Genomic DNA, 8,683 nt, shown 5'->3' on the forward strand with positions numbered 1-8,683 from the left:
ATTAACCATTTTTAAAGTGTACAATTCAGCGGCCTTTATTACATTTCACAATGTTGTGCAACCACCACCTCTACCTGTTTCTAAAACATTTTCATCACCTCAAAAGAAAACCCTGTACCCGTTGATCTATCACTCCCCATCCTCTCTCTCCCCAGCCCCTGGCAACCACCAACCCACATTCTACCTCTTTGGGTGTACCTATTCTGGTAACAGAATAAACGGAGTCATACAGCCAGACCTTTTGTGTCTGGCTCCAAACACGTTTCTCGGACCACACTTTCTGTAACTCCCTGAGGAAGGAGGAGAAGCAGGGGCCTCTGCTGTTTCCTTTGCTTCCGTCCCTGCCCCCGGTCTACATTGCCCTGCACCCCCTGCCCACAGCGTCTGTGGCCCACCTCATCCGTTCCGTGCCATTTCCTGTTTCTTGTAACTACCCCCAAGCTGAGGACCTTGATGCTTCCTAGATTCAGTCAACAAATAGCTTCTGGGCTGGCAGGGGAGACAGACAGGTAAACAATCATTGCAGCCGTATGATGAGGCACCGCTAGGGGGTTTTCAGAGAGTCAGGGGAGCCCAGAGGAGAGACATGGAACCCAGCCTCGGGCTGAGGGTGGTCAGGGAAGACAACATGGAGACTGGGGGCCCTGTCTGTCTTGTTCTTGCTGTTTGTTTCCTCAGCACTTAGCACAGTTCCTGGCACCTAGAACAGGATGGATGACAAGTCCATCCATCAATCAAAGCAGCTCTTGGCTAAGAGCTGAAGGATGAAGTTGTTTATACCATAAATTGGGCATAACTTACCTGAAGACTTGTAGGCAAAGGTTTAGCCCCTATAATACCCTGAAAGACGTTTCAATCTAGATCAACATGGAAGGGGATGGGGAGTCAAGTGGGAAGAGATGGGGCCAGATCACACAAGGCCTTGGAAGCTGCACAAAGGAGACTGACTTTAACCTGAGTGAAAAGAGGAAGGACTTCAAGAAGATTTGCATTTTAGTAACTCATCATTCTAATCTAGGTTAGAGATTATGATGACCTAAGGTTGTGTCAGGCGGACAGAAGAGAGATCATTCTTGCCCTCATGCAGCTGATGTTCCAGTGGGGAACAGAGATACTTAATATGCCATTTAAAATAATTAAATAGTCCCAAAGGTGCAAGATGATCTGAGGGATGCCATGGCAGGGAAATCTTTAAATTTCAGTGACCTTTAAATTGAGTGACCTTTAAATTGAGACCTGAGAAATGAACAGGAGATGGTCAGAGAGAGGCAAAGAGATTTCCAGGCTACACTAAAGCTGTTATGAAGGTCCTGAGCAAAATGTGTTGAAGGAACTGAGAAAAGTCCAGTGCGGTTGTTGAGAAAATGTGAGGCTGGGAGTTTGACCAGATGAGGCTGGGGAGGAAGCAGGAATCAAACCCCAAAGAACCTGCTTACACATTTTGGACTTACCCTCAGCAAAACAGGAAGTTTTTAATGATGTAAGCAGGATCCTAGTTTTCAAAATAGGATTACTTGCATTTCTCTTTTGCATTTCTGTGCATGTGACCTCCTTCCTGACCAGTGCATTCGTCTGCTTGCCTTGAAAATGGTGTCAGAATTATCAAAGAAAAAAAATTCAGAGAAGGAGATAAGTAGTATTTAGCTTCTGACATTGAAAATAAGATTTTTCAGCCAGGCAATAGTCTTGAAAGACAGTCGCTATCAAGAAAAAGGATGTTCTGGATGTCTTTAACTTTCTCTTTAAGATTTCAAGAAGCTAACCTGACAGAACTGATCTTAGGGCTTTATCTAAAGAAGAGAACAGGGACTTCCCTGGCGGCCTGGTGGTTAGGACTCCGCGCTTCCACTGCAGGGGGCACAGGTTCGATCCCTGGTCGGGGAATGAAGATCCCGCATGCCACGTGGTGTGGCCAAATAAATAAATAAATAAATAAGTGTGCAAGCTAAAAAAAAGGAAAAAAATGAAGAGGAGAACAGAGGAGAGAGCCTCGATCTCTAGTCTGGAGGATGTTGGGGAGGAGGTAAGAGAGGAAGCAAGTGTGGAAGGAAATCAGGTGTGCACCCTAGTGGTCCATCCTCCAGTTGAAGTCCCAGGTAGCAAAGGTGTGTTAGATGAGGGAGGGAGGGGAGCCTGGGAGGAGATTTCCTTAAATATCTCTCTAGAGGTCTTCACATCAAAGTAAATTGCAGGGTGGTTAGGCACAGGGAAGGTTTGAATTTAACCTTCTCAAGCCACCCTGGGTTCCCATGCAGTGTAAAAATGATGGCTGCATTAGATCTGTAGCTGCGGGTTTTATATAAGAAATAGACAAGAAGCAGATAGATTGAAATCCTGCTAAGCTTTTTTTTTTTTTTAATGCATTGAAAAAACAACAACAAAAAAGTATTGACTATGGCCTGTCATTTAATAGTTACTTCCTTATACAATCCCTGGGCCCCAGAACCTGCAGTAGCAGGAAGTAGACGGTGAACACTCTGAAGCTCCCAGGGGCCCTGCTCACCAATGCCTGTTTCAGGCATAGCCATGGCGGATAATGCACCAAGAAGGGCCTCCCAGAAGGAGAAGCCCAGAGACACAGACAGTGGACAAAGCTCCACTGCCGGGGAGTGGGGTTCCCTCCTCCAGTCTATCAGTATCTAATAGTTGCCATGAACCAGTGTCGGATGTGTTCCCTTGATTCCCTTTTCTGAATGGGAGTCTTCACTGCAGTCATCCTATTCCTGTTCCACCTGGCAAGTAAGTATGGGGTGGAGTGTTTTTGCTTAGATGTGTTCAGACCATACAGAGCTTCATCTGAAGCCCATGGAGAGGGCTGCACATCGCCTGATGATCTGGGCCCTTGATCTGCCTGAGGCTTTGGAGTTGTCTCCCTGGGGGAGGAAAGGAAATAATTCAGTGTATGAGAGGAGGGGGGCATATAAATTTTGGGGTGGCCAAAGGGCAGACTATGGCAGAAACTGCCCGTTGGTTACTCCAGTACCCATTCTTCCCTTCTTCCTCAATAACACAACCCCCAGTTTTACGACTAAGGCTGTAAATCACTAAGGCTGTATTTAAGATTACATTTCTCAGACTCCCTTGCAGCTAGCTCTGACCATGGGTGTAACTTCTAGCTAATTACATATAAATAGAAGTGTCATAAGGTTTTTCAGGAAACTCTCTGTAAGAGGGAAGGAGTTGAAATAAAAGAGGGGGAGGGGAAGCCTCTCTCCCATTCCACCATACTGCTTCTTGGAAAGCAAATATGATGGCTAGAGTTTGGTAGAACATGGATCATGGAAATTAGGGCCGTAACTTGGGAATGGACAGGAAAGAAAAGCTAGAGGATTTTGGCCCCTGACAACTTCATGAAACCACCAGACCAGCCTTCAAGCTCTGGCTCCAGACTTTTATAGGAGAGACTAAAGCTCTGTGTGTCCAAGGTTCTGTTTATTTGGGTTTTCTGTCACCGGCAGCTGAATGTAATACTAATGGATATATCTCTATGACAGGCTTTGAGTGGGAGACTTACATAATCAATTTAGTGGTTGGGTCCCAGAACCTGCAGACTGTGAACACACAAAATGTTGGCGCTATGGCTGCAGAATGGGGATTGGAGGTGACATCCCAGGTGAGGGATGACAGGGGTTTGTATGAGGATGGTGATGGTAGGGTTGGATAGCACATTCAGATCTGAAGCATATTTAGGAAGTGAGACAGGAGTTGGTGGTGGTGAGGGAGAGATGAGAGTCAAAGGCAGGAAGAGGGAAGGCAAAGAAAATGGCATTGCAAGGAAGGAGCGGTGAGCAGAGCCAGCTGCTGTGCTGTGGTCAAGGAAGATGCGGGCTGAGATATATCTGTAGGATTTGGTCACAAGGAAGTAGTCTCAGGGCAGTGGAGGTGGAAGCAGACTTGAGTGGGTTGAGGAAAGAGTGGGAGGTGAGGAAGTGGGCCCAGCGAGTAAAGATAACTCCTCCGAGGCTGAAATAGGGATGGGGTCAAGGGAGGGCTCTCATCATTTTTAAGATGGGCAAGACTTGACCTCATTTAATGGGAAGAGCCCTTAGAGAGGCAGAGGTCAACGACGGAATAAGAAGAGGTGTAAGCTGCTTGATGAAGGTCCCTGAGAAGAAGGTGGGAGGAATGAGGCTTGGGGAGCAGGAGGGACCCTTCTCTGTTAAAGCAGGAAAAGGAGGGCAGGCAGGAGACATGCTCTCTCTCTCCCGAGCTGTGGGCAGAGCCCCTGGCCTCCCTGCTCCCCGCTCCCATCTCCCCATCCTGCACATCTGCTGCCTCAATATTCCTAGTGTGTGACGGAAGCCATGTCCATACCTGCCGCCCCCTGCCTACAGCTCCCAATACCTCAAAACAAAATTCTCATTTCTGCTTACATTTGGGGTCTCAGCTTAAATGCCACTAGTTCTGGGAAGCCTCACAAATTAGGGGAAGTGCCAGTGATAACTGCACCCATGACAGCTTATGTGTCTTCTTTGAGATGCCCAGTGATCTTGTAATTACTTGATCGTACTCCCATTAGATGATGGCAGGTGTGTGCGTGTATGTGTGTGTGTGTGTGTGCATGCATGTGTGTGCTTCCTTAACACCTCTATCTCCCCAGCACGGAGGACAGGGCCTGGCACAAATAGGCACTACATTGGGCTGAATGAATGACTGATGAGAAGATTCAAGCCTGTCATTGAGGCTCTCGAGATCTCAGCTTCAATTTCCAGTATCCCCTTAAACCTGCCCATGCTCCAGATGTTGGGGACTACTTCCTAGTCCCCAAAGCTGTCCCACGCTTTCCTCCCGCACTGGGTCTTTGCTCAGACTGTTCCCTGTGCCAGGAATGCCTGCTCTCCACTCTGTCCTGTACAGACTCCACTTCTCCTCCCAGCCCAGGGCCTCTTCCACTGCAGAATCTTCTCTGAAACCCTCACCTGCCACAGGCCGAGCCACTTAACATCTTCCACTGTGAATGTCTGTTTTCCTTGTCCCTTCACTCCCATCAGATTGTAACCTCCTTGAGGGAAGCTTCTAGTTCGTAATTAACTGTTATTTCAAATGAAAAATTTGACTGTGAGGCAAAGAGACACCTCATATAACACTTGGGTAAATAGAGTCTTATACAACTGTGTCCCCAGTGGTGGCTTTAGAGTGTCATGCACTTAGTAGGGACACAAAAATATTTTTGAATGAATATTTTCTCCCTCATACCTTCAAGACTATGATGGTGACAGTCTCCATCTGCACATTAATTTTTTTAAATTAATTTAAATGTGGTTCTCCTATGTTTACAACACGGAAAAGGTGCCTGTTTTCATCCGTGAACAAAGTCTGTCTTTTCAGATTTATTCCGTCTTTACTTGAGAAACCAAGGCATGTCTTATGTAGCAGATCAAGGTGGTGACTGTCTTTGCCAGTGTACCAGATCCACCACTGCGTTAAGGGAAAAGGAATTTCTCCTGGAGCTGATAATTTCCAACATGTTCAGCAACATTTGTCTCTTGGGCTTCTGAACAAGACCACGAATGTAAAGGATATGAAATCTACAAAGCACTAAAATAAGGAGGAAACTACATCATTATTCATAGCTATTATTTTCCATGCTAATGTTTCATGATTGTTTTTTAGTTCAGAAAATAGTCATTGGGATTCTCAAAAATACTACCTAAATTTATCCATAGAGACAGAAAGCAGATTGGTGGTTGCCAGGGGCTGGAGGCAGGGGGCATGGGGAGTGACTGCGTAATGGGTCAGGGTTTCCTTTAGGAGTGATGAAAATGTTTCGGAACTAGATAGAAGTGGTAGTTGCACAACATTGTAAAGGTACCAAATGCCACTGAATTGTTCACTTTAACATGGTTACTTTTACGTGATGTGAGTTTCACCTCAATTTAAAAAACTGCGTTTCACCTTTGGATCAGGACTAGGGTCCTCCAAAGTGTCCTCAGAGACATTCAGCTGAGCACCGTTACAAACCAGTTGAATGTGTGTATTTTGGTTTGTTGCTCCGTTGGCTGAGTCCTTAACAAGGACTTGTTAAGGTGTTTCGTTTGATTAAGGAGTTTCTAGTTCCAGAGGTGGAGCCTGAAGCAGGTTTTATGTTTTTCCTTTAAACCAGGGGAACCTCCCAGAGACAACATCTCGCAGACTGTGGATGGCGCCCCAGACGCTTTGCTGGGCCGTCTGTCCATCAGGGCCCAGTGGGGAGGAAGGAGGGCGATCCTGCCCCAAAGAGCAGAGTCACAGGCTACAGTTTCTCCCCACTCCAGGCAGGTCCCGGCAAAGGTGAAGGCTGGTTGTAAAGAATGGCGGGTGGACTTGTCCTAACAGCTCACAGCTTCTCAGGAAACCGTCCTTTTGTTGTCTTGTCACGGGGGGAACAGACTCCGTCAGAGAGAGCAAGGGCAGGTGCTGAAGCAGCATCCTGGATCAAGTGCCAGGCTGGTGGGGACGGGAGGCCGTTAGCCCTCCTCTCTGGGGCCTGCTGTGCGCAGGTCTGGCAGAGCCCTGAACCAGCGGCGGGGGGGGGGGGGGGGGGGGGGGGCTGGGCTGCCCACATACCAGTACCCGTCCATCTTTTAAAGACACAGGACCCAAAGGGAAATCACACCCTTTCATTTCAAACATGGCCCGGGAACCCAGAGCCCAGTGGCCGTGCTATAATCGAGTTGCATCAGTCAACTTTATAACCAAGTCTCCTCCTTTTTTTTTCAGCACTTCATACCTTCTCCTATGCCTTCACATACGTGTCTCATTCAGTAACCCAAGAGACAAACACTGCTGACGGCCTTGGAAAATAGCAGCTCCAGGAGAAATTCCTTTTCCCTTATTCAGCGGCGGTCCAGTGAACAAAGAAAGCCCAGTGACAAAGTTGTGTTCACTTGGGAAACTCTAGATCCAGCAAAAGGGGATAGTCCCAGGAGTCGCTCACCAAGTCGTCTTTCCCGAGGGAGAGAACCCCGCTTAATCTTTAGAACTCCAACTTTGTTGGAAATGTAATCAATAGAGTTTCCCATCAACTCAGGTCACTGAACCAGTTTGGTTCAAGACAGCCTAGACTCAGCAGGAATTGCAAATTCCCCAACAGACCCTGTTAGAGCCCAGTGGAGGTGGCCCCTTATTGTTTTTCTCAGTAAAAGACTAAAAAGCTGTCTGCATGCTTTGAAGGCATTGACAGCCACCCAAAGAAACAGGACTGCTTATGACTCCATCTAATAAGCGCCTGGCAACCATCAACCTCTCTAATTGCCATGTGAGTGAAGAGGTGGGAATTTTAACAAACAAAGTCGATTTCGAAGTGTTACTGGAAGATGAAAAATGTGACAGAAGCGCCTAGCCACGAGAGGCGAGCAGAGACGCCTGCTTCTCTCAGGACAGCATAATCCCGAAAGCCGACAGAAGCCGACATGAAAATTCCCAGCACCTGCCTCCTTGACACTCACAAAGAGACGCATCAGTTGCTCAGGAAAATACAGGTACCCCTGAGACACCCCAGACCCTTTCCTTGTTGTCTACTCAGGCAGAAGAGGTGGCTTGGAGGCCCGGTGCTGAGAATTCTGAGTGCCCCGTTCCCTTATATTCCAGGCCCTCTCGGAAGGGAAAGGAGATACGGGAATCCTTCCCATGCGGGTGCTCTCATAGTATTATTGTTCCCCTCCCCCTCTACAGAGAGGAAACTAAGGCTCAGAGAGGTTACGGGTAGTGGGGGCAGGCCTAGGATTCAGGGCCCCTGTGACTCACAGACCAGTGCTCTTGGGTCCTCCAGGAAACGAGGCCTACACCCTGGGCTCGTCTTATGCAGATTAGGAGCAAGTGGTGTCATCTCAGGGCCTGACTCTCAGCAGCTGCCAACCATCGCGAGCGCTAATTGATTACAGGTGTGTCTCCCTACCGTTTATACTGCAGGGAAAGAGCACCCAGGACAGATGCTCCCCCATTTACCCCGGGGTTTCCTGGTCTACAGGGCAATGGGATCTGGTTGACACTTCTCAGTGTTCCACACCCAACAAACTGGGTCTATTCAAAAAGGAAGTCCAGAGATGTGATCATCCCACTTATTTGCACACCTTGGTTGTTTCCAGAGGCCTTTCCTGCGCGTGACCTCACGTGACCACCTGGACCATCTGAGCGATACCTTAAATTGGTTTTTTGAAGATTCTTGAGTTTCCAGAGTCAACCTTGTTGAAATACAATCCAAAGTACCCCCAGGAAGGGACAGCACTGTGAACCATTAGTAGCTTGCACTTGGCAGCCAGCTGAGAATCAGGCCCTGAGAAGTGGGAAACAGGACTGGGAGGGTTTGGAGAGGGTCAAGAAGAGAAAGAAGCAAGAGAAAGGAGGTGGGGAAGGTCTAAGCCCCTCCCAGCAGCTCACCTCCCAGTTTTGCAGAAAGAGGTTCCCGGGGAGCCATTCCTTGCTTCCCCACTCCCACCAGAGAGACCAGCTCTGCCCACGGGGCCAAAGGTAGAAAAGTCTAGAAGAAAAAAGGAGACGTGACAGGAGAGATGGGAAGAAAACACAGAATAAACCAACCATCAGAGGCTCTTCAATCTTAATTCATTTTATTCTACAAAATGCTACTCAATTGAAAGTGGAGAAGCTAACCAAAAAAAAAAAAGGAAAAAAAGTTGTAATATGTTCTCTCTTCCATAGCAGCAAGCTTTTTCTAACAAGCTTTCTTTAGTGCAAATACTGTAGG

This window comes from Balaenoptera acutorostrata, chromosome 12 (assembly GCF_949987535.1).
Source record: "Balaenoptera acutorostrata chromosome 12, mBalAcu1.1, whole genome shotgun sequence".
Taxonomy (NCBI): Eukaryota; Metazoa; Chordata; class Mammalia; order Artiodactyla; family Balaenopteridae; genus Balaenoptera; species Balaenoptera acutorostrata.